The sequence below is a fragment of the Aedes aegypti genome, chromosome 1, assembly GCF_002204515.2.
Source record: "Aedes aegypti strain LVP_AGWG chromosome 1, AaegL5.0 Primary Assembly, whole genome shotgun sequence".
In the NCBI taxonomy this organism is placed as follows: domain Eukaryota; kingdom Metazoa; phylum Arthropoda; class Insecta; order Diptera; family Culicidae; genus Aedes; species Aedes aegypti.
In genome coordinates, this window is record NC_035107.1 from 308,533,588 (window position 1) to 308,560,156 (window position 26,569).

The 26,569-nt window shown below is 36.6% G+C and overlaps 1 long non-coding RNA gene across 1 annotated transcript in view; it reads left to right on the top strand.

The window, feature by feature from the left end:
- The first annotated feature begins 1,815 nt into the window (after positions 1 to 1,815).
- Positions 1,816 to 26,569, top strand: part of LOC110674246 — a 428,424-nt gene continuing 403,670 nt past the window's right edge. Inside the window, exon 1 of the long non-coding RNA XR_002498762.1 lies at positions 1,816 to 2,032. This is a non-coding gene — a long non-coding RNA (uncharacterized LOC110674246). The remainder of the gene's footprint in view (positions 2,033 to 26,569) is intronic.

Genomic DNA, 26,569 nt, shown 5'->3' on the forward strand with positions numbered 1-26,569 from the left:
CAAAAATGAAGTCTTTATTGGAACTTGTTTAGTGGTTTTCGCTTATCTCTCACACCGTGGGTCTAGGATTGAGTTTCATACTTCCTTATAAAAATTGAGAAACGGTTTTTAATTATATTTCATTTGAAGCAAACTCCCTTCAATAGTAGTATCAAATTAGAAATATTTTAAAATTTTATGGTGGATCACGAGAAATACTTCTGACGACCAAAAGGGCTGGACCTTTCCGGAGTTTGGAACCTTTGCTCTAGTGTTGCAAAGAATAAAATGTTTTCTCAAGCTTGCCAGTTCCTATTTTAGAAAAATGCTTTTTTATATCTTATAATGAGTGGAATATTATTTTCTAGGTTTAAATGTCTTCTTCAGAACTAACAACAAGAAAACAATCTCTTTGACTTGGATAATGGATAAATATGAATCATATTAGAACGACAAAAAGTTTAGCCTAACTTAGCGCTTCTAATTAGAATCATTCCAACTCGTATCATTAAGTTTTTAGATTTCCCGGTTGATTGGTACGTATGGAGCACCGCCATAGAGTCATTCATAATATATGAAGCACTTATTTTCTAAAACTAATATTGGGAATCTTTAAATACTTCTTCAAATCTAATAACATAAATTTTGTCTATGATTATTGCTCAATTAAAAACGATGCTCTGATTTCCATTGTGAAGCCCCTCGCTATTTAGTTGGAAAAAAGTTTCCTCGTTCCCTAGCTTTCTGCATCATAAAAGCTCTCGAAAAGCATCTTCATATCCATGTATTTGTCACCTTGCACACACGCTCAAAAAAGGAAGCCATGTTGGTTTACCACCACACCCGCACCAAAATCTCCCGGCCAACGAGGGGCGCGAGAGAATTGCCCAACACATCGATGGCAGCCCGGCATCATGGGAGCTCTGCGAAATATCGACTCTGCGAACGAAGCCATTTGGATGAGCGAGAGAAAATGTTAATCTTAGTAAATGACATATCGACTGCGATAGACGATTGGAGATTGCTCCGCAAGGGCTGAGTTTTGCCGATGGTGGACGACGACGACGGCTTCCATGCTGCTGCGGCCCGGGGATCAATACTCAGTGAAGGAATTCCAAAGGCGCTTTTTTTTTTACTTAAGCTGATTGAATTTTTCTACTTGAGAGGATTTTTTTCGCCTTGATTTGCGGCACTATTGGCCCGATCGGAAAATTGGATCGCGTTTGTGTTCGTTGTTGGACGGAAGTGAAGGCCCCCCGGAGCCGGTTTGGTTGATTGCGTGTGAAAATATGAGAACGAGATTGGCAGATAGGCCTCGGAGCTGTGTAGTGGAAAACGTGACTGATGTGGACTATCGTTTTTTATCGTTTCAGATCTGGGTTGATGTAATGGCCGGCTCGATGATTGGAGCTGTTGTTTTCGAAGGTATGTATGTTTGTTTGATTTGATTTCGTTTGAAGCGTGTAGGAAGTCCGACTACCGACGGGATGATGATCTGAATTTACCGACGGTAAGACAAATCTTGAATGACTTCGGTTGCTCGAAGAGCTGCATCACCATACTGAGCTTTTCAACGATCCAAGTGACCTCCTGCTCTGCAGATTGTATTAACACTTATCATCTAGTTATCAGTGGAGCGAATGGGCAAAGCCAACTAGATTTACCGAACTCAGCGCCTTCTACGGAATCAATTTGCTTGCTCCACTTTTGCTTCGAGCTGGCGACGGCTTGCGGAGCTTATTCTGGAAAATTAGTCACATCACATTGAATTTCCCGCGCAGCTAATTAATTTCGTTCCAATTACCGTTCTCGCGCGCTCGTTCGCTACAATTCGCGCAAATGTTTGTTGCGACATTGCGCGGCTCTAGAACTGTTGGTTAGTTTTCGCATCTTGCGATCAGTTTCCCCCGTGAGGTCCAAGTAGTTGCATTCATAGTCGTGCAGGGAAGGGTCATCCTGTCCAAGCAGGTGCCATTCGCCAGATTCAAGTGTCAATTTGTTAGCTGATTTTATTGGAGCCATTTACAACCGGCGGCAGCGCTTAAGCAAAAAGGTAAGTATCCGCAGGTATGCAATAATTTAGCCGGCGACTTCCACAATTAGGATAAAAAGGGCTATCAATGTTGTGAATGTCAGGTGCAATTTCAGGTCGCTTGAAATATGCTGCCCATTATCGTGATTTCTCCCACCCACGAAGCTTCCTTTGAAGTTCATCCCCGGAATGGTGTGTGTGACAATTTTTCGCTTAACATTTTTACAACCTTCCCCCGAAAGACGCTCCTCTTCCTGGCGTCGTCTCTCCCCGCCTCCAAAGCTCCATTGGGTCAATGGTGGAGCACTTCCAAAGATTTGTATGCGCGCTGTTTTTATTTTTATTCCTTTAGTCAGACATACCTCGCCGAGCGAGCGGCTGCTACATGGTTGGCGTTTAGTCTTTACTGCTTTTGCAACCCGTCAAAATACATATAAAATATAGCTGTTTATATGGGTTGGTTGAGGATTGATAAATTGCCCGAATGGTTTGGACAACGCTTTCAAGTGGCTTTACGTGCTGCACGTTTCTTCAGAGCGTATGCAAATCGAGTCACGTGAATGGCACCCACGAATTTGCATAATTTCGGTTACAAATTCCTATCTACCTATCGCCGACGCTTTTTTGGGGTGTTTCACATTACACGCAGTGTGCCATGCGTTTTTGATGGAATCCATCGGGCCAGTTGCGTCAGAGGAGCATTATTGGATTGGCAGGGGTCAAAAAACTACGACGATCAATTTAGTTGATCAAATAATCAAATATTTCCCTACAATTTGATATTTCTTCGTTGATTTCAATCAACATGAAGCATTCAAAGCACAATTTTTGAATTCAGTTTTCTTTTGTCGACCTACTAGATTGAAAATCTCGCTGAACATTACTAAAGGACCTATGTACAAATGAGATATTCTCTTCTCTCTCGTTTTCTTTCGATTATAACAGTGGAGTTCTAAAGATTTGGGAAAGTTTTTCACTATAGATCGAAAGGCAATTTCCTTGACTAGCGTTTCTTACAAAAAACGCAATAGAAGAGGTTAATGTGACTCAGTTATTAATTAAAGAGAAAGTAAACAAAAAGAGCCTCTCAATGTTAGATAGGTCCTTTAGAAACGTTGCACAAGAAATCATCTCATAATGGACCAAATCGATAATTCATGCGAAAAATCGTAAAAATCGTATGTTGTAGTTGATTTTAGACGCATGATGTTGTCAGAGAAGTCGTTCGTATTTGAGTTCTTGCATCTGTTGAAAGTAATTTGTGGTAGTGCTGAAGATTTGCTGAAAAATGTTATTATAGTTAAGTTTGTTGACTACAACTTCGATGTCACTCTTCATTTGAACTAAGTAAGTCGCTTTTGAAAGTTCAAAAAAAATCGTCGCAAAAAATCAGTTCATTGAGTAAATAAAAGATCGAGTTTGGTATGTTACCATTTAGCTCTAATCAGGGATTGAATCCTGAGAAAACTGAGAGAATCTCTCACATATCGCTCTCTGTAACAATCATGATATGCAGCGCATTGTGAAAGCATGTTTATCGTAAGCTCATACAAGTCTGATTAGATCGGGGGGTTAGCAGTGCATGATAAAACCCCTCCAAACAGGCCCCAAACCTGGGAGACACGATTGCTATCGGGTTCTCGGGAATTGTTTATCGTGCCAGTAAATTAAAACTCCAACCCCTGATGGTAAACAAGCAAGAAAAATGAATTTTATCATCGCTCTCTTTTTGGGGCTCTCCGTCGCTGCTCTTATTTATCGAACTTGTTACAACATGCGATATATTGCCGACCGTGGACCGCTACATATGAGATATTTTTCTGCGCTTGCTTTGATTGTGATTCAAAATCAAATGAGAACGAATTCTGCAATCCTTGGTTTCAACTGAAATTTGTATCTTTTGACAGATACTCGTATTCAGACCTTACATGAAACACCGTCTTCAGTGTCTTGCTATTCCGTGATTGACCGAAGTCTTTATTTATACAGGGTCAATAACGGCGCCGGCCACGTCCATGTAGTCAGGAGGGATTGGGGAAAGGAATGTTAGTGTGTAACCTTTGCTATTTGGAGACCGTGTTTGCCTCTGCATCTCCACAAAGGTTACTGGGAGGGATGTTTGGAAATGGGGAGGATCGTTAGGTCAAAGGATTCATTTTGATAAGTGATTAGACCATGATAAACAATTATTTGTGAGATATAAACATCGTTATAAATACAATATTTTCAATTGACATGATATATTTCTAAGTGGACGCAACATTCCTACAGTTGTCAGTACGAATGCCAGTGTTATCAAATCTTGCTCATTTAAAAAAAAAAATCGATTGGCTGGACCATCACAGAACACTTTTATGCCGACACTTACAGTGGCGAACCATTCAAATTTTGTTGAGTTAAGTGAACCTTCAGCAAGTCCACACTTATAGCAACAAGTCTACACTTATGCACACTGGTCACTTAAATGTCACTATTCGCAACAAAAAGTAACTTTTTTCAGGAAAATGGTCACTATTTTCATGATCTGATTTTTGTTTTACTGAGGCAATAACACAATCAGCAAGACACAGAAATTTGTTATTATTAAGACAAATATTGTGTGATTTCAAAATCTAAGTATAAGTAAGAAAGATAGGGAAACCTGTCTAATATTCTGGAAAAATTCAGGTGAGAATTTAGTGGAAATTCCAATGGAAAATGGAAAAAAAATCTGACGGATGTTTTGGAGAAGATTGTAACAAAACTCAGGAAGCGATTTTGGGCTGAATTTTCTGGACTAAATATTTGAATAAACTTTGGTGGAAAGCAGGACCAATATCTGACAGACTTGTTGATTGAACTACTAGTAAACTGTTCGTAGTAATGTGCGGCTATAAAGGAATCTTTAACACCTTCTAAAAGAACCTCATCAAAACTTTTCTGGAAGATAAACCAGAGACGGTTAGACATAACAACCAAAAAAAATTCAAAAAGTTTGTCAGAAACTCGTCCAGGACTTCGAAAGTGTTAAAAATCATTTCAGAAATTACATTAAGAATTCCAATATATAGGGTGCCAGTGCAAACAGTGGATTAGCTCAGTAAAACAAAAATCATAACATAATAATAGATATGATCTTTTGGCGTAAATCGGAAGAGTTCAATCTTTACTATAAGTAAAAATATAAAAAGAAAGGTAAAATTATTATTATAGCATAGTTTGAGCCGCTATTGGTGCTAGTGTTCCAGTAATAGCTGTTCGGAAATGATGCAAAGAATTTCAAACAAAATAGTAGTTTTTTTTCATAGGTTTAACATTTTTCCCTCGAAGCAGCAACTAAAACCCTTTGAATGAAGCATAAAGATTATCTATTGTACTTTTCTTCAAGTTTATGCATCTATTTCAAAAGCAACTTCAATCAGTTGATCCACTACTGGAACAAGGCGGCGAGTACTGGTGCAATATAGCAAATTTAATGAGAAATCCTAATTATTCATATGAACTTTTGATAAGAAAGCAAGTTGAAATTAGGCATATTGACTAAACGCGAACTATGCACCAAAAATAGCTCATGTTATCCCTCCTTTTGCAATGTTTTTTCTCGAACAAAACGGTGAATCCTTCATCAACAATTTACCGATAACAGGATGCCGGTTAGCACTGGCTCATAATACATGTATTTGAGCTTCACGTCAACAGTTTGCCCATACCGTCAAGACTTTGGTACACGCCCGACTTAAATCCGTTCGCTTGAACTTCTTTTCCATCTGCAAGACTGGTGCGGTCCATGCTCGATGTGTCCAGTTCCCCAAGCGGCGACGCATTGTTGGTCATGTGTGACGTGGCGCTCGAATCTTGTTGTTCTTCACCATCTAGACCTTCCGTGGCGTATCTTGACTTTTCTATTCTGACTGCTTCCGGTCCTTGGCTAGCTTCTTACACTCTCGGCGAATGTGTCCTTCCATATGGCAATAGTGACATGTAATTTTCAATGTTTCTACTGGTGACGCTGATGCATTGCCGGTATGTAATGCCTTCTTCTCCGACTGATTATCGATGCGGCGCTTTCATGCGTCTAGAAGCTTCCCCTTGACTTACTCCAACGTTCCGGTCGTCTTCCGGTCGGCTCTCTAAAGCGGTTATCAAACTGTTGTAGTACTCTGGAAGGCTCGAAAGGAGCATCGCAACCTTCATTTCTCACCCATCGCAGGCGGTTTGTCAGATTTGTCACTTCGTTGAGATGAGTATGTCATGCTTTCTTCGTGCAACCGTTGCGAACATAGTTTCTGTATAACGTGTAAATGCTTGCTAATGAAGACCGGCTGTGATACGCCTTGAGACCGTCTCACATGTTCTTGATCGAACCGGCTCTGCTAATGTGGCACAATGGACCATCTTGCACCGACAGGCCAATCAACACCCGTGGCTTGGCGCATTTTGACTTCCAAGCGGGATTCGGATTTTCCGGTGTTTCTTCATACACCATGCCGAAAAGGTTTTCCTGAATGAGCACCAATTCCATCCGGCATAGTTGCTGTCGCCAAGCTTCTTCAGTGAAGTCTTCAGGTTGTTCATTCAGTTGGTTGGTTGGTGGGTTCAGTAATCAAAGGAACACTTATTAGTATGGTGGTTCAAAATATCAATATTGCTCCAACCCACTCATTCGATTCTAGCTCGAATTATGGATGCACTTTCAAAATTTGAGCTCATTCAGATGAAAACTGAGGCTTTTTAAAGTTTGTATGTGAATTACTTTGGAAAAAGCAAGTAATTTAATCAATCGGTTACTGCTCATGTGCCCGTGAGGTTTGGTACTATGCTGATAGCGTCATTTATATTCATCAACTTTAATTTTGTCGAAGATTGTTTTTGAATCGGATATTTCAATAACTAGTTATTTATGTTTATCTGAATATAAAATCTTTGGCTGTGGCTATTAAGCTGTTTGACGGGCATCATATTAAGTTTACCCAGGATATTAAGTTTACCCAATTTTATATGGGAAAAATCAAACTGTGAAAATCTTAAGTTACAGCCTCCAAACTGTTCATTTGGACCTCCAGATTCTACTGTTAAAGTTTGAATGGAATATTTTAATTCTACAAGAGAAGTGATCTAACCATTCAAACTTCGTTGTATGGAGAAAATCGTTTCCAATTACATTTTTGATCATAGATGGCGTTGCAGTGGATGATTTTCTATCATTAATAATTTAAAGATACTTCAATCAACAATCCGTCTTTCCGTTGGGAGACAAAAAAGTTAAAAATTAGTTCAGTTCAAATCTAAATTTGAGAAAAACAAGTTTAAAGTTTTGTCAACAATTTTCCAATTCATACACATTGCACTAGGGGATTTTTTTTTATTACCGTACGGGTTTGGGCCGAAAAATGCAAAGATTTGTTTTCAAAGAAAAGGCTAATATGGTCATTTTACACAAAATTGACCATAGATCAGGAACTAAAGAAAAGTACATCCTAAAAGTTACCAGAATTGAAGTTTATAAAGTTTCTTTCTTAAAAATATTTTATTAAAAAATTTCCGCGAGTTCGGGCATAGATTTTCCAGCTTTTCTTTATGAATTTCCCCAACGGTGGAAAATTTTGTGGAAAACTTTTTCCAGTTCATATATTTTTGGATTTCTGAGAAAATTTGCTTAAATTTTCATATAAAAACTTTGTTTCTACAATGTTTCGTTCTTGAGTTATGATTTTTCAAAGAAAAGTCTTATATGACACATCTGGACATTTTTCACAAAATTGGCCATAACTCAAAAACGAAAAAAAAAGTGCATTCCAAAAATTTCAGCGATTAAGGCTTATAAAATTACCTTCTCGAAAATATTTTTTTGAAAATTTTCCACGAGTTCGGGCATAGTTTTTCCGGCTTTTCTTTACGAATTTTCCCAACGGTGGAAAATTTTGTGGAAAACTTTTTCCAGTTCATATTTTTTTTGGATTTTTGAGAAAATTTGCTTAAATTTTTATATACAGTTAACTCTCCCTTACTCGATATTGAAGGGACCATCGAGTTAGGGAGGTATCGAGATACAGAACACATATTTTTCAAATTTTAAACTTTTTATTATTTTGGTAAAATACATTCAGAACAGTTATTTTCACGTGAAAAACAATACAATTTTACCATATTTACCCTTGCTACACTTTTTTACCGATCAGCAAATATTAAAAATTTTAGCACCCTGAAATTGGCAGTAAACTTCAATTTTACTATCAATTTAATCGTAATAATCAAATTTATGAATTTTATTAACGTTGGAAGGACATTTGGAACTTTTCATAAAAATATCGAGTTAGAGGGGTAAACTTACTTGGAAAACTGAAACAGATAGCATCGAGTTAGGGAACATCGAGTTAGAGAGGTATCGACTTACAGAGGTATCAAAGCATGCTAGATTGAAGGGACCGCACATTCCATCGAGTTAGGGGAAATATCGAGATACAGAATATCGAGTAAGGGAGAGATGACTGTAAAAACTTTGTTTCTACGATGCTTCGTTCTTGATTTTGTAAAGTAAACATTATGATTTTGTAAAGTAAACAAAAAATTTCCACCTGAGTTTTCCGGAAAAATAGGCGACCCTGAATTTTTCTCAATTTTTTTTTTTCATATATCCATGAGCCCTGCCTGTGGAAAAAGTTTCATGAAAATCTGAGACCCTTCGGCCCAATTTGTACGATAATAAAAAAAAATCCCCACTATGGTCCAGGAATCAGTTTTACGCGGAAAGATGCATTTTGAGCTTTTGAATGAAACATTAGACAAAAACGGTCTTCTACAAAGTTGTTTGTATTAGTTGAGCCCTTTGTTTGGTTTTATTGAAAATTAGGGTGGACTCTGATTGGGGCAAACATAAAAAATATCTTTTGACGGCGTTCAAAAGAAAAAATAAAGTTGAATATTATCCCAGACAACCAGAAATCGCATGGAAGTTCACGTTACAACTCGTTTATTCATACTAATTACATCAAACTCGCAAAACACTGTGGATAAACTCGTCAGATTGATGAATTTCCTCGCATTAAACACTTCTTTTCTGAGTTCATTTGTACATTTTGGTTCGTCTCGTACACTCGTACAAAGTAAATCGAATCAATCCGTAGCAGCTGTCAAATCAACATTTGTTATCATATGTTAAGTCGCATAAGATCACAGGTTAGTTCGGTTGAATATTTATACACTCGCATTGTATGTTATTATTCATCGCATAATATATGCACGCATATCGCCTCCACTTTTGTACGTAGAAGGCCTTTTCGCGACATCTTATATGTGAAATTTTGCACATACAAAGCCTCCAGGTGATTTCGTTATACGTACATTTTGGTTGTCTGGGATATCAAAAAATTACCGATGTGTTATTTTTGTAACTCTGATAAAACGTCTTGAAAGTCAAATATTTTTTATCACAAAAACTTTAATAACTTTTGAACTAAAATAGATATCAACAATCTTTTTACATGAAAATTTGCGTTTTGTAAAGTTCTAAAAGTCGTTCATAGACGACTTTGACGAGAAAATAATATTAAAAAAACTAGAGTTGAAAAACTTATTTTTATTGGACCACCCTGCGATGATTAGGAAAAAATGCCCTAGATTGGTCAAATTTTGAGCTACAGAAAAACTTTTTTTGGCAAAGTTGATCAAAATTTCAAGTTCTACCGCTTTGCAAAAAGCATATACCAGTATTTTTGCAAATAAAAAAGTTGATTATATGATATGTGTGATATTGTGGACCACCCTAGTTTCAAATGACACAGTATGTAAGCTTACATTTTTAGAAACAATTTTGTAGAAGATCATTTTTGTCTAAAATTTCATTTTTATGCTCAAAATGCAAAATAATAAAGAAATACATACCATGAAAATCTTCAAAATAGTTTTAGAGCCCTATCTTTCTTATTTCAGCTTTCTCGTCAAAGCGGTCTATGAACGACTTTAAGAACATAACAAAACGCAATTTTCATGCAAAAAGATTGTTGATATCTATTTTAGTTCAAAAGTTATTAAAGTTTTTCTGCTTAAAATCCTTTGTTTTTCAAGACATTTTATTAGAGTTACAAAAATAATACATCGGTAATTTTTTGATATAATATACAATTTTATTTTGTCTTTTGAATGCCGTCAAAAGATATTTTTTATGTTTGCCCCAATCAGAGATATTCACAATCAAAGTAGGCATGTTTTTGAGAGAAAAACAACAATAACTCCTAAACGGAAGGAGATAGCGAGTTTCTTCACTCATCAAATTATGCATTTTTCAAAGCTCTAAAAGTGTTTCATAGTGAATTGAAAACTCTAGAGCCAGAAATCCAGTTTTGTTCGGACCACCCTATGTCACCGTAGGAAAAAAGCTCTAAGTCGGTCAGTTTAAGAGATACAAAAAAACTTTTTTCGGCAAAGTTGCTTGAAATTGAATGGTCTACAACTTTGTTGAAGCATGTATAATATAATTTCTACAAATAAGAAAGTTAGTTACACAATTTTTATGAAAATGTGGTCCACCCTAATTTTCAATAAAACCAAACAAAGGGCTTAACTAATACAAACAACTTTGTAGAAGACCGTTTTTGTCTAATGTTTCATTCTAAAGCTCAAAATGCATCTTTCCGCGTAAAACTGATTCCTGGACCACTGTGCATTGTATGAGCACCAAAAAAAACAAGCCAGTCTTCTACGGGTTTTGTTATGTTTTTCTGTTGGACGGGAAAATCACCTGAAACTACCGTTGGAAAGTTTGAAAGTAATAGAATTTTTCAGTATACTTGACTCTAAACTGACTAAGGTTTTACACATCCCTTTGAATTTGGAATGAAATCCTTTACTGCGATCTTGCTAGGAATTACAACTGTAGGGGAACCGAATATTTTATGGCTTATCGATAACACTGTGGACCACGTTTTTGTCTCAAGCACAAAATTCCGCTATTAACTCAAATAAGCAGCACGTCTAGTTTTCGAGATATTGGCCGTTGAAAATGTAAAATTTGACTATTTTAGCCAACTTGCATGCAAGTTTTCTAGCTTGTATGGCAATTTATTTGCTTAACCTTCCTAGTGCATTAAGAAAAAGTTACACATTATGCATTAAGGGTCAAAAATGACCCATGATTTTAAAACGCTCTCAAAAATTCATTTTTGAACCGATTTTCGTTCTTTTAGCTTTATATGAAAGATATGGAACTCTAGAATGGAACCCTGGAAATTGTTTGTCAGTATGGCCATTCTGGGCACAAGGGCACAAGGCAACCTGGAACCTGTTTCAGAAGGAACTGGCGTATATCATATTTAGCAGTTCATACACATGTATATAACGACGGTTCAAATTTCATGGTTTTTCATTCCGATTTACAAGAGCATCAAGAGGACCAACATTTAGATTTGGCCGGTATTTCGGAGTATTCCGGAACCGGTTCCGCTGGGGTGTGATGTGGACATTTTCAGACCATCATATAGTACCATCATGCGACGGCTCAAAATACATGATTTTTCATCCAGATGTAAATGGACACCATGCCATATACCTGGCGTTACGCACCTAGTGGAACAGAGCCTGCTTCTCAGCATTTATTAACGGAAAAGTTTGCCATCTGATTATTTTTGTTTATGTATATCGCTTGGCAAGCACGGTGATATTGTATACCTGGTAAGTCGAAAAAATGTCCAACCCGAAAGGATCCTCGACCGGTGGGAATCGAACCCATGCCCATTAGTTTTATCTTACTGAAAAGCTGAGCGTTTACCGCTGAGGCTATATGGGTCTCTTAAACATAAAGATGATTTTGATTTCCGTTATTACCAAATTAGTAAAAAAAATGTAATATAAGGAATTGCAATCATTCGACATAATTCATGTTTTGGATAAGTAAAACGACATTTTATTGCTAGCAAATTATAACTTTTGACATAAATCGCAATTTTGAGACCTGCTCAAATAGAGCACCAGACATCCTTTTAGAAAAACCTTCAGATATTCCTTCTAGAATCACTCTCTAAATATCTCCAGAGGTTCTTCTAAAGAATTCTCCAGGAATTATTTTGAAAATTCCTTCAGGAATAATCTCTACCGTAATTCTTACAGCAATTTTTTCACTAGGGCTTTTGCCAGAGATTCTTTCAGGAAGAACTATTGTTTTCCATGATACATTTTAGACCAGTTTTGATATGGCTCCATGAATATCTTAGCAATTCCTCCTGGAGTTTCTCCAGGGATTCGATAAGCAATTCGTCCTAGGATTCCTGCAAACAATATTTACAGGCATTTAATTTGGTTATCGGTCTATTTTACTCGAAGTGAGAGGGAGCATGGAGAAGAAAGCAATGAATACTAGATGGATAGGTACCGTAAGGGAACGGCGAGAGAAATTGGATTAGATGTTGAAGAGGGCATACCATATGGAACAGTATTACTTGAAACGTCCTTCTTTCTGGCTAACGTCCCCTATGGGAACGGCTTGGCGTGTTGTTCGAATAATACTACCAAGACAGCCAAGACATATACAGGGATTCCTTTAGAGATTTCGCAAGGAGTTTCGGCAAGAATGTCTCTAGTAATTACTAAAGTATTTTTTTACAGGGATTCTTCCAGGAATTTCTCCCAGAAATCCTCCAAGATCTGTTTCAGGAATTCTTTCAGAAAAGCTGCGGAATTTCCCCAGATAATTTTTAGGCGTTTTTTTTCTGGTATGCTTTCAGAGATTCCTCTAGAAAATCAAGGATTATTGCAGAGAATCTTCAAGGCAACACTTTTTTTTTTAATTTTATGAAGGGATTGTTTGAGAATGTTAATATTCATATCTTCAAGGTTTCTCCCAGGAATTTCTCTATGAGTTACACTAGGACATTTTGTTTCAATGGTTACTCGAGATATTTGTCTAGTGATTTCTTCAGAATTTTCTCCGATGATTCCTCCACGGAAACATACAAAGATATCCCCAAGTAGTCCTCTCAAGATGCTTTCAGAAATTATTCCGAAAATTTCTTCTTGGATTCCTCCAGACTGACTGGGACTCGTTCTGAACCTCCAACGGAAATTTCTCTAAGATTTCTTCTTGAAATTCCTTCAATGATTCTCCTATGAATTCCTGCAGGAATTTAGTCATACATTATGCTAAGAACTACTTCAGGGATTATTTTACAAAAATCGCTACAAATATTCCTTCAGTAAATGCTTTACATTGATTTTTTTGGTAAATCTCTCCATGGAATCCTCCAAAGATTTCTTTTGGGATTTATTGAAGAACTATTCCAGGGATTTCTCCAGAAGATCCAAAACAAGGGCTACAGGGGTTTTTCCAGGTATTTTTCTACAAATTCTACCAGCATTCGTCTTGGGACACCTCCAATGATTCTCCAAAAATCCTCCAGAAGCCCTTTAGAAATTCCTACAGTAGTATCTCCAGAGGCTCATCCAGGGATTTCTCTAGTAAAATCTCTACAGGGATTCCTGCAGCTTTTTCATCAGGAATATCACAAAGGATTGCTTTAAAAAAATCCTAATGATTCTACAAATTGTGCAACGATGAACTGGTAGAGAATCAACTGCACATTTCAATGAAAAATGCTTTTCGTCTACGCAGTCTTAATTATAAAAAAGCCGTTGAAAAAAAAACAGCGGAGTCAAAAATCATATTTTATGTTCCAGGGACTTTTTCATGAATTCCTCTTGAGAATTCTTCTAGGAATCCCTCGATTGGCTCTTGCAAGAATTACTTCAGACATTTTTCTAGGAATTCAACCGGGGATTCTTCAAGGGATTATTCTATTTTTTTCTAGAATTATAACGCATTTATCCGTATCGATCAAGGAGTGCGGGTTCGATTCCCGCTTCATTTAGGAAAACTTTTCGTCAGGAACGTGTTTCGATTGTGAAATTGGGCGTTGCATGCTAGTCCGTGGTCTGGTGTGGTGCTTCTTTCAAAGGACAGAAGGTCCACTGGAAGCATTTACGTGAAGGTGTTTTTTAAGGTTTCTCCAGGGATTGCTCTAGGAATCTTTTCAGGGGCTCATCTAGGATTATTCTTTCAAACATCTTCTTGAGAAAGGGAGTTCCTAGAGGAATCTTCAAAAAAAAAAAAAAAATCGCAGCTGAAATTCAGGATGAATTATTATTCATTTTGATGAAATCTTTGGAGGAATTCATGGGTAAATCTATGTAGGAATTTATAGAGGATTCTCGAAGAATCGCCCGGAGGAGTTTTTGGAGCCCCAGAACGAGTCTCTAAAGAAATTTGAAGGGGAATTCCTGGAAGATTACCTAAAAAATCGTTAGAAGAATTCATGTAGCGATTTCCTGGATGCATGCCTGAGGGAATTCCTAAAGTAAACTTTTGAGGAATCCCTATAGGAATTCAAGAAGTTATTTTTTGTAGAATCCCTAGATGAATTTCTCCAGGAGAATTTCGGGAGCGATCCCGGAGGAAATCTCTGGAATAATTCGTAGAAGAATCTCGAGAAGATCACCAGAGAATATTCTGGAGAAACAAATGGAGAAATATCTGGAGTAATGATTCAAGACATCGTTGTATTGGAACTTCGAGGAAGCCTTAAAGACATCACTGCATAAATCCTTGTAGAAATATTCCTGCAGGAATGCTAAGAAGAGTCCCCGACCAGATAGAAGAAACAAGATTATAACAGTTTTGCTCTTATATGATTTTACTATAAGACCGGTTGTTATAAAACATATACCGTTAGTAGTTGGAATAACAAATTTAACACCAAATAAATAAAGAATATAACAAATCCTTTTAAAATTATACCAATATGATTACAAAACGTGTTACCGACCTGTCACAACAAAACAACATTATTGCAAATTTTGTTATTGAGAAGCCTGAGTGGCCCAGAAGTACTATCTGAAAAAGTTCCCTGAGGAATCTTTTGAGAAAATTCTAGTTAAAATTTTACTGGAGGAATTACTGGAGACATTTCCGCAGGAAATGTCTTGGCGAAATCCCTGGAGAAATATCCCTGCAAAAATTCCTGGAATAATCCTTGGAAAAATCCCTGGAGGAACTTCTGGCATTGCTGGTATTTCTAGAGTTCTATTGGAAACGGTCTGGTAGCGAACAAAATTTGCTTCTTGGAGAAATCTTAGGGTAACCGCTTATAGTACCAATGGAAAAATCGCTGTAAGGATTTCAGTAGAGATTATCTTGGATCTTGTGGCTCTTGCACATAAGGCTGCAGCACGTGCTCAGTATGCAACCAGTGGATTACAACAAAATTGTATCACAATTGTATCAATATTTGTTACATATATCAAATTTTATTTCATTTTTGCTCATGCACGTTGAGTTGTAACAATGTCCTTACATAATTAAAACAAAATCAGTTATAATAACAAAGGCTGTTTCAAATTTGTTTAAATTTTTAACATAATTATAAAACAAATCGTGATATAAAATCTAAAGAAAGTTACTTATACATGTGCGCTTTCATTCATGTAAAAAAACATAACAAATTTTGTTATAATAAAGTTATGGATAATGACAAACTGAGTTATATTTTTGTTTGATTTGAAACATAATAAGTTATATTTTTGTTTAAATTATATTATATTTTGTTTCAATTTTGTTTAGTATAGAGGAAATTACATTGTATTTTTTGTTATTTTATCTACTACCGACCAGTGGATTACAACAATAAAGTAGAACGATTATATCAAGATTTATTACAAATATCAAATTTTGTTTTATTTTTGCTAGAAGTACTTTGAATTCATGGAAGACATTTAAACATAATTGAAACAAAACCAGTTATAATAACAAAAGTTACTAGTTAGAGCATAATTTTAACATAATTCATAAAATTTGTGAGAGCAATCGCTTAAAACAAATATTGCTATAATTCAGTAATGGAAAATAACGAAATGAGTTATATTTGGGTTTGATTCGAAACATAATGAGTTACACATTTGTTTAAATTATAACATATTTTGTTTCAGTTTAGTTTAGTTTTGAGTAAATTGTGTTACAATTTTTATTACTTTCACTACTAACCATTAAAAATTACTACATACTTTGTTAGAAAAAACGCGCTAACGGAATAATAAAATCTGTTTCAACTCTGTTGACATCCACTGGTCAGGTTACTCTAGCTTTTACTGTATACCTCCCTTATTCTCTGGTCCGTTCAAAATCCAGTTATGGAGAGTTGACTGTATAATCATTTTTTTTAATTTAACCGTAACGGAAATGATATTAAAATATAATATTTTTATGTTTGGGAAGCCCAGCGGTAAACGCGCAGCTTTTCAGTAAGATAATACTAATGGTCATGAGTTCGATTCCCACCGGTCGAGGATCCTTTCGGGTTGGAAATTTTTTCGACTTCCCAGGTATACAATATCATCGTGCTTGCCAAGCGATATACATAGGCAAAAATAGTCAGATGGCAAACCTCTCCGTTAATAAATGCTGAGAAGCAGGATCTGTTCCACTAGGTGCGTAACGCCAGGTATATGGCATGGTGTCCATTTACATCTGGATGAAAAATCATGTATTTTGAGCCGTCGCATGATGGTACTATATGATGGTCTGAAAATGTCCACATCACACCCCAGCGGAACCGGTTCCGGAATACTCCGAAATACCGGCCAAATCTAAATGTTGGTCCTCTTGATGCTCTTGTAAATCGGAATGAAAAACCATGAAATTTGAACCGTCGTTATATACATGTGTATGAACTGCTAAATATGATATACGCCAGTTCCTTCTGAAACAGGTTCCAGGTTCCCTTGTGCCCTTGTGCCCAGAATGGCCATACTGACAAAAAATTTCCAGGGTTCCATTCTAGAGTTCCATATCTTTCATATAAAGCTAAAACAACGAAAATCGGTTCAAAAATGGATTTTTGAGAGCGTTTTAAAGCCATGGGTCATTTTTGACCCTTAATGCATAATGTGTCACTTTTTTTGTAGCGCCGCTCCTAGAGGTCGCTGAAAGCTTCTTTTAGCACGAAAATGTTCGTTTTCAAAAGTTAGGAAAAGTCAGAAAATTTCAGATTTTTATCTCTTTTCTCTACAAAGTTACAGCTTATTTACCGTGCCGATTGGCCAAAAATGACCCCAATGCACAAGGAAGGTTAATTGGCCACAAAATTCAAACTCAATGTGTATGACAATACGATTGTACCCCGTTTGGCATAAAGTCGTTTGGCATAAAGCCGTTTGGCATTAAGTCATTTGGCATAATGGTCGTTTGGCATAATGATCGTTTGGCATAATGGTCATTTGGCATAATGGTCGTTTGGCATAATGGTCGTTTGGCATAATGATTGACTTGGAATGAATATCGGCATTTTTGAAGCTTTTACCGAGATCAACATCACCGAGCCCATAGCAAAAATTTTTGCTAGGTTTTCAACAAGCGTGGTGTTCGTTCAGAAATTTTCCATGCTATGAATGTCAAAAATTATGGTGATATTAGAGAACATTACTAAATAAAACACGTGACGGGTCTGGTGGAAGATCTCTGAATAATAATTTTCTCTACATCCCAGAACATAGAGTATTTTTGAGCTTGTTTTGCGATATATATATATATATATATATATATATATATATATATATATATATATATATATATATATATATATATATATATATATATATATATATATATATATATATATATATATATATATATATATATATATATATTTCACTGCAGATCAAGCTCTGTACCAAATTTGCCATGACACTTGATGAAAATTACTTGATAAGAGAAGGAAAAATTTATATGAAAGATATTAAAAGCTCAAATCCAAGGATCTATTACTGCAGCAAAATGCAAAACACACTATATATGAGAGCAGATTATTTTTCGTTGAAAGTGTTTAAGCCTCTAATGCAAAAATATGCAAAATAACTCATATGAACAACATAAAAAAAAAAAATTGTGGCAACACTTTTCAACGATTCAAAATAAATTTTAATTTTGGAAGTGTACATCAAAAACACCGTCTCATATCGAAAGAAGGGAAAATTTGTGATTGAAATAATATTTTTTCCAGCAGTTGAAATTGGCAGGTTCTAAAGTAACTATCATTATAACAGCACGTCTTGCAAGAATTGATAAAGCAGTAAAATAAAAAAATGGTTAACATTTAGCTTTAATAAATAATAAAGTTTAAAACAGCATAACTATAAAGAACAGCCTATTTTTAAAAGAAGGCAAAATTTATTATTAAACCAATAGAACATTGGACGCCAAAAATTATTGCGGAATTATAAAACGAAAAGAAATCAATAATTGCGTTCAGAATCATCGAAGCCAATGCGCTACTTTTCCCCGACTGCCAGTTCCTCGAATGACCCTTTTCCCCGAATGACTGGTTTCCCTGAACAGTGGTGCAGTTTGAATAGGTGCTACAATAGTCTTCCGTGGCTGGATAGTGAACGAAAAAAAACGATAAGCAATCAAAAGAAGCAGGTATTCTGTCATTCTCGGCTATACACATGTTGGCAAAAAATGCTGAGGACGGTAAAACTTGGATGAACCGCCAATTAAATAAAGAAGAGTGTATTAGATGGTCAGTTCGTGACTTAAATGTATTAAGTTGCGACAATTTTAAGTGCTAAAAACTTTCCGGGGAAACGGGCTAATCGGGGAAACAGGATATTCGGGGAACTGGCATTCGGGAAACTGGCGTTCAGGGAACCGACATTCGGGGAGAAGTAGCACAACCCATCGAAGTAACTGCAGTAAACGATGTTTTTTCGCTAATAACTTGAGCCTGATAATGCCGCCCTGTTGCCAGTTGGAAAATATGTAAAAATATAGCTCCAAAGAACAGAATACACTCCCATGCATAAGCTTGGGTTCACCCCCTAAAAAACATGCAAAAGTGTTCATTCCATATCTCTGTGATTACACGTCCAATTCAAACTCTCAAGGCCGCATTCGAGAGGCAAAGAGTTATTCTTACTTTGTATGTATTTTTCCAAAAACATTCTTTGAAAATTGTATACTAAATTTGTACTTAAAGTTGTGACATTTTTCAAAAAACACACTGAAAAAACATTACTAATTTCCTCAGCATTGGATCGACCAAAGTTTTAAAACAAGGTGTCTTCAGAATCGTAATCTTATATTCTTTGAAGAGCACTCATGAAATTTTTGCGGAAAAATCTGAAAAGTATTCAAAATAAATGAAACAGTCAGTCAAGTCATCGTGCAAAAGTTTGGGTTCACCCCTCAGTATGGTGTATCGTGCAAAAGTTTGGGTTCACCTGACTTTATTTAAATCTGTGAAATCTCAAACCAATCATGTACGCGCCATTATTTGCACTCAAAAAAGCTTTAAACTATTTAAATCTGTTGAAAATGGCAGAGATATTGACAAGAATGATGTGCGTGTGGCTCAGGTGAACCCAAACTTTTGCACGATTTGCATCATTCTGAGGGGTGAACCCAAACTTTTGCACGATGACTTGACTGACTGTTTCATTGATTTTGAATACTTTCCAGATTTTTCCGCTAAAATTTCGTGGGGTCTCTTCAAAGAATATAAGATTACGATTCTAATGACACTTCCGTTTAAAATTTAGGTCAACCCTATGCTGAAGAAATTAGATTTGATTTTTCAGTGTGCTTTTTGAAAAATGTCACAACTTTAAGTATAAATTTAGTATGCAAAATTAAAAAAATGTTTTTGGAAAAATACATACGAAGTAAGAATAACTTTGCCTTTCGAATGCGGCTTCAAGAGTGTAATCACTGAGATATGGACAGAACACTTCTGTATGTTTTTGAGGGGGTGAACCCAAACTTTTGCACGGGAGTGTATGTATAAAAGAAGGTGAAATTTATTTAAATTTCAAATCAAAACATATTTTCATACCTATAATTATGGTTACATCATATTAATAAAAATAAAATATTTTAAAGAAGGGTAAATTTGTGCTAAATATATCAAAATCTTCAGTGCAAACATTTATTCGAATAGCGAAACTCTAAAGAAGAATTAATATATGAAAGAAGGGTAATTTCAGAATAAATATTAAAATACTATTGACAATAACTTTTCTAATATGCTTTAGTTTATAGAAGAGCATATGATTGTTGAATAAAGTGTCATTTTCTGTCAATTGATTCCAAAACAAGCCTGCTGCCATCAGAAAGATTCAATAGAAACGTAAGAACGAATGTCATCTTAAGAAATTCTTGGTTTCAGACTCATTATGCCAAATGACTATTATGCCAAACGACCATTATGCCAAACGACCATTATGCCAAACGACTATTATGCCAAACGACTTTATGCCAAATGACCATTATGCCAAACGACTTTATGCCGAACGGCTTTATGCCAAACGACTTTATGCCAAATGACCTACCACCTGACAATACATATCAACATAGTTCATAATACTTTTCATGCTAAAAAAATATTGTTTGATGGTTTATGAAAGTGATGTATTTTGCCATATAAGAGAAACACATAATTTTGTATGGAGACTGCAAGTATGTTGAAGAAATCGATTTAAATTAAAGTTAAAGTCCTTTTTTGCAAGCGTGGTGGATGAGATCTTATGAAATTTAGATAAGTCATTCCCCAAATTCCATGTGAACATCAATGAAACCAGCGTGTAATATAACTTTGGCGACCTGTAGCTAAAAATTGTGATGTGCTGGTACACTTCCGGGAACGGCATCAGATTCAGCGACCACAAATCTACTAAAGATACATCATTTGATCTTTGAGACACACAAAAACGTCATTTTTGTAACGCTGTGTAATGACAATGTCAAACGAGATGCCCTAAACAAAGGACACGAACAGAAAAAAATACGCAACTTTCTATAGATATATAAAACAGAAAGTTTAGATATGGTACCCCGGGGCATGTGAGACCTGAAAAAAAAAGATAGTTCTAACAAATTGTTCAATATAATTTTCAAATGTCAACATTTTGGCAACATATTTTCCTGTATGGGATCGAATAATTTCGAAATAATGAAAACTTTGGAAGAAAATTGTATAATGATCCATTCATCCACGCAGTTACTTTGACAAACGGGGAAAGTGGAATCCATCCAGTTTCATCCATTAATCTACATCAGTAAGTCAACCATTGCAATTATAGGATAAATAAATTATAGATTTTTAGTTTTATCTCTGTCTTTATTCAAGTTTGTATTCGTATTAAAAAAAATATTAATATTTCAGTGCATGCATCTTCCTACTTATGCCTTTTGAACGAAAAAGATTCCGTTTCGCTTTCATAATGATTCGACATCTATATGCTGATGAGTGGAGAAGGAGAACGTATCAGACCGCTCCGACCGCACTATCAAATGACATCCTCTCTGTGTGTCACACCGAAAAACCCGTGTCCCAAAATTGCACGATAGAAGCACACGAACGGTAGTTTGATGATAGGCACCGCATGCTGTGACGCACGTCGCTCTCAAACTCTAGTCATGGAAGCCCCTAAATAACGCCACGGGGGGAAGTTCCGATTCCGAACTTCCAACGAAAAGTGCGTATGTATGTTAGGTAGGTATACGAAATGAAAGGAAAGGAAAAAAAAACTGTGGAAAATCACATCAGCCCCAGAAAGCTGTTTTCCGCATATTGCACAAAACAAATGAACCTCCTCCGTAGAAAGAACGAAGAGGCATCGGAGGGAAGAAATTCAGATTCGGTGCGTGTGGGCGCCTGATGGTATACTATCAAAAAATAGAGCACCGATCTTATCATAATTTAGTTTCGTTTCGTGCCCGGAGTGAACGTTTGGGCCACGCATGGCGATAATGTATATTGTTTGTGCTTGAGAGGGGTGCAATGCAAGTGACATGTTGGACGATGAATTATGTTTTCTGTTACCTGGTTGCGTTTTTTTTTTTTCATTCAAAATATTATAAAGTATACTTATTTTGTAACATACCACAATGGCCGGATCGTAATCCTTCTACATATGGTATGATTGAGTTAGCCAATTCCTCTCAACAAATAAGAAAATCTTCATTAGTGTCATGTAGAATTGTTGTTTCCGCATGTTACTTGCCCATCATTGGTTGCATCGGACCATCACAGTGAGTTAAAATCCAGCTAAGTTGTAAGAGATCTTAATTCATTTACCTAGTACAGTTATATCGTCTTTCTCTCAATGTTATTCTTGAAGATGTTATTATGAAATTGGTTGTGCGCTGATTCTATATAATGACAGTGTTTGGTACGGCAACCTGTCTAATACGAAACATCGTAGTCAATAACTGAAACCCTTTATATTTGAATTGAATACCATTTTTTTGAATTGAAGCGATACCCTTTCGGTACAACTTACTGTACGAATAACGCAAAAGGCTACTGAATACGTTTCCCACTAATCGACTTTAAGCTCCACACACCATTCCGAGTCCATTAGGGACACTGGCTTCTGTAGAATGGCTTCTTCCCATTTCACCAGCTGTAGAGACACACATTCTTCGAGTGTGTTCCGCTTCAATGTTGCCATGTCGAAGTCAGAAACGGAGCAGCAATTCTTCGTCTAAATGGACGAATTATTCTTTTCATTAAGTAAACATCCATGTTTTTCTCATTCTAAAAATTTTCGTTGAACAAAAAAATTCCAATTTCTACGCAAAAAGCGCCGAGAGGGATAACAGAAGCGGCCTAAATGAGCCAACAACAATGTAGAAGACTGTTTGAAGCGAATTTACATAACAGCCAGCCAGCGAGCAAAAGACAAAACGGTGCAACGGAAAATTTCGGCACCAGCACCGAAATTCTAAGAAAACGGAAGGCACCCGGCAGGCAAGATAAACGAGGGCTCACAATTATACCATCGAACGTTCTTGTAAGAGCTCACGCCTAACAAATAGTACAAAGTTTTCCCCCTCCGTCCCCTTCACCGTCTTGCAAGAACGCTTTTAACACTTTCATGTCTTTTAGGCTTGAAACCAACTCGAGCAGGAAAATTTTGATTAAAACATTCCGCGCGCCTATTCTCGCCAGTTTTGGGAAGTTTTCCTCGGTCGGTGCTTTAATTAAGCCGCTCCACGTTCGTTGCAACACCAAGTGCCAGTGATTTCCGAGCCATGTCAAAATCTACTGCTGCGTAGGCAGCGTGGGGTATTTACCGTCGAATGGTTCCCGAGTAGCGAGTTATGACAGGTATAGAACAATTTGAAATCTGGATCCAAACTTTTTTGAGTTGGTATCAACATTAATTGATTGCTTGACTCCTTCTAATGGGGTAATTCAACCCGAGGCTGATTTATCTCCGGTTTGACAAATTGAACATCAACTTTTTTCGACATTTGAAACCAAAAATTATGAACCCTTTGGTGTTTCTGTTGAAAAACAGTAATAATACTTTCATAGCTGCGAATTCACCTGTTCAATGCCCTGTACAGCAAGTCCATTTGCTTCAAACTGACATGCAGAAATTGGCTCGCTTGCGTGTCATCAGTAGTAGATTCTCCATTTTTTCTCCATACTTTCAAGAATGGAAAATTTTCCCTAATGCATTTTCTTGACTCCAAACTTTCCAATTTGATAAAGGCCGAATCATAATAAGTTTTGTTTCATTTTTAATAGAGGCATAACATCATAACAAAGATTCTCTCATCCAACTTGAAACAAAATTGAAACAAAATTTTTGGATTGTGACAAATTTTGATACGATTGACAAAGAATTTTGTTGCAATCCACTGTTCGGGCTGAGTCTCGTTCGCCGTTAGACTACATCTTCAAGGCACAAGATGCGGGAGGGCAAACTCGTGTATGTGATTAGATATAGTTTCACCCAAAGTTGTAATATTACCTTTGGTGACAGTGTTTCCGCTGCATGGAAATTAGAGACCACCCAGTTTGAGTGCTAACGGAGTCTTCATTAGGAAGTGACTGACTGCATGATTATGAGGGGCTATCTTAATCACGCTTTTGTTCGTCATTGATCAGGCAAGGTTTAGATTATGAAAGTTGGTGAGATAGCTGTAAACTGCAATGAACCTAATTTTTGACGCACTTTTGTCTTAGTCTAAAAAGGTGGGATAAAATTTCGAAATATTTTTAATGTCATGCTTATTCGAATGCTCTTTATGTAAAAGAATTCCACTATAAACATGACAGAAAATAATGGCGATTTCAAAAAAAGTTGTTTTAGATATGAAATGGGCCTTCCGCAGTTGAGTGGTTAGAGTCCGCAGCTACAAAGTAAAGCCATGCTGAAGGTGTCTGGGTTCGATTCCCGGTCGGTCCAGGAACTTTTTGTAATGTAAGTTTCCTTAACTTCCCTGAGCATTCGTCGTGCTTGCCACACGATATACGAATGCAAAAATGGCAACTTTGGCAAATAAAGCTCTCAGTTAATAACTGTCGAAGTGCTCATAAGAACACTAAGCTGAGAAGCAGGCTCTGTCCCAGTGAGGACGTTAATGCCAAAAAGAAGAATAAGAAGAAAAAGACCATTGAAATTAACCCTGATTTAGACAAATTTCTTATCAACATTTAGTGTTTATTTTCGTCTTATAAAACTTCGTGACTTATTAAAAGCATTTCTGTCACAAAACTTTCAATATTTCATGTTTACTCAGCGATATTTTGTCTCACCGGTGGGGTTAAAGTTCGTTTTAGACAATTAGTTTGAAAACAGTGTTACTAATGATGGATAAATATTCCGACAAAAAAGCAAAATTGTAGACAATTGGTTAAATTTACACTGTGGTATTAATTTCACTCCAACTGTTATAGTTTTTTTTTTGGAAAGATGATTGTTCCACTAAGTTCAAAATTTTCTCCCATCTCACTTCATAACTTGAATCGAACAGTACCATTTTGGAAATCTCAATAATATCCTTCTAAACCTCAATTTCATTTGACCTCACTCAGTCAACAAACGAGCACTAGAAGCCTAATATACTGTTTAAGTTTATTTGATAATGTTGCCCTTATCGTACTCGTGTGACTCACAAATCATCTTGAAGTACATCATCCTCCAAGGGGTGAATGGTGTGACTTTGAGATTGTTTGTTTATTTTCGAAAGAAAAAAAAATACGATCAGCGCATTACCAAAAAATTTGAAACCTGCTGAAACAGCGAAACCTATTCATCCATCCATCTCGGTTCGCTGCTACTAGTGTTAATCTCAATAACGATGATGTAACAGCGATCACGTCCCGATGATGGTTTTCTTCGTCACTCAACACCCCAAAAACGACAAACATCTCGTGTTCTCTCGACGATGACGGCTTCAGCCATTGGTGACGTGGCCGCATATGGTTCCATCAGCCATCCATTCGCGTGTGTCTTCTAGGGTGAAGTGGTACACAAATAACACATTAAGGATTTGTGTCGGTTTCCCGTAATAAGATTAACAATACAATATTTTTTGCTATCACTATGAAAACATTTCTTAGATTTGAGCTTTTCCACGGTCTTATAACGTGTCAACATAATAGTTTACGCAACAAGTTGCAGAATGATGATTTTTACAGCACCAATCGTATATTAATCTAACGAGGCTTGCCAAGTTGGATAATTTTTAAGATATTGTAAAAACCGAGTTCTGCAACGAGTTACGTACAACATTTTTGCAATTTTGTAGACGACCACTTGAAGGTAACATATATCATATCGGGATGCTTTCTCCATTATTTCGCAATTTCTTAGAACTGTTGTGTAATAATGCACTAAGTAACTCAAAATAACTCTTTAATGAATGTTCGAATCCTCTGAGCAGAATCTCAAATAGAGAAACTTTAAAGTAGATGGAGTACCGTGTACCTTTTAATTCCGCTCCTAAATGCTTATCCTTGACAGATACGCGTATTTCGACTACCACTTGCAGTCTTCTTCAGTGTCAGTTACTCTTATCCACTGAAGAAAAGGTACACGGTACTCCATCTACTTTAAAGTTTCTCAACTCAAAAAAGTTGCTTCAGTGAAAAGCATTGCGTAATAGTCATTAGGTAATTGATTTCAGTAGCGTAATGACTATTACGACATTGCATAATTCAGAAATAGCAAAAAGTTGATTAAATGATGGGTCTGGTTCAAAACGATTCTATGGTTGAGGTAGAACGCCATTCAGATGATTCAATGAGTTGGGCAATTTCGCCCCATCAGAGCATATTGAACTATGTTCCCCTACATGTTCCTGGAGCATAACATTAGTTCGCGTGAAACAGAACAACACGCATCTATTTGTTTTCTTTGCTTTGAGCATGACGACGGCGACGATCAGAATCGAAGAGGAACACAACCCACTGATGATGTGTGTTGGATGGAAATATGTTTACGCTTTTCGGAAACAATTTCTAGGTAAAATGTAAAACAGGGGCGACTCTCGTTCTAGAGTCGAATCGAATCGATTCCAGAATAGCCGATTTGTAGGAGACACACGACAGCGAGCATTGGAATCGCGCGTCTGCCCCTCACCCCCGTTCGTTTGCAGACCTGGTAGAATCAGCTGTAGGTATTTTGGCGGTATCATTGAAGATGGTTGTCGCTGGGAGAGTCCACATCATTTGATTTTGTTTACGACTCGAATAACATAAGTCACACTGTGTGCCACTCAGACAATCTGTGTATTTTCGTGGAACC